Source organism: Pundamilia nyererei, unplaced genomic scaffold, assembly GCF_000239375.1.
Source record: "Pundamilia nyererei isolate P.nyererei 1_Seehausen unplaced genomic scaffold, PunNye1.0 scaffold00196, whole genome shotgun sequence".
Taxonomy (NCBI): domain Eukaryota; kingdom Metazoa; phylum Chordata; class Actinopteri; order Cichliformes; family Cichlidae; genus Pundamilia; species Pundamilia nyererei.
The window spans coordinates 459,122-460,093 of NW_005187597.1; positions in this window are offsets into that span (position 1 = coordinate 459,122).

Here is a 972-nt window from a genome sequence, read left to right on the forward strand (position 1 = left end):
GACAGAACAGGGCAGAGTGCGGCTAAGAGGCTGAAAGGATCAAAGTGGCGCTAATTAACGTGACGTCATGACATTAAACCTCCTGCTTTAAGCGTCCTTAGGCCGCAAATCCCAGCCTGATCATTTTATATTGGGCAATCCTTGCTATGTGAAGCTGGAGGGAGGAGAAACAGATTGTTGTCAGGTCAGATGTCAGACTGGGCATGGTGGAGAGGTAAAGAATAACAAAAGGGAGCTGTCACTGAAGAAACAGGGTGTCAGGCATTTTGGCGAGAAACTAAAGTCCACAGACCTTAGTTACCTTTAGGACAGGAAATAGCAACACAGGTGTTACCAATAATGCTAATTTATCCCCTGCGGTTCAATAGGACAGAAGATTCATTAACGTCTTAGTAAGATGCTGTTACCTGTATTTATCTGATTCGGTTAAAAGTAGCTGCCATGAAATTGGTTGATACTTGCATCCCTGCAGCTGTAGGGGGATTAAATAGCTGGCCAGCACCCCAACTAAAAATTTGCCCCCAAAATACGTGTTTTTTTGCCCTAATATTCATTTCTAGCTGTATATAAGAGTCACATCAGTGAGGATCCATCGTCTAGTGGTTTACACATTCAGCAAACAGGTGAAAGGTTGCTGGTTTGATTCCAGCCTGAGACACAAATCCCCTGTGGGGTTGTGTCAGGAAGGGCATCCGGCGTCCAACTCTGCCAAAACAAAACATGCAGAGCTGCATGCTGTGGTGACCCCGTGTGACAGCGAGCAGCTGAAAGTAGCTTTCTACGAGATACACAGCAGTATTCTATCACTTCCTCCACCAACCTACAGGCAAGCCATTCCCAAATTCAGTTTTATTTATATGGCACCAAATTACTACAACCGTCTCACCTCAAGGTGCTTTGAGATATAGACCCTATGATGATACAGAGACAACAAAAAACAGTCAGATCAAGTCACATCAAGAGTGCTGTGGC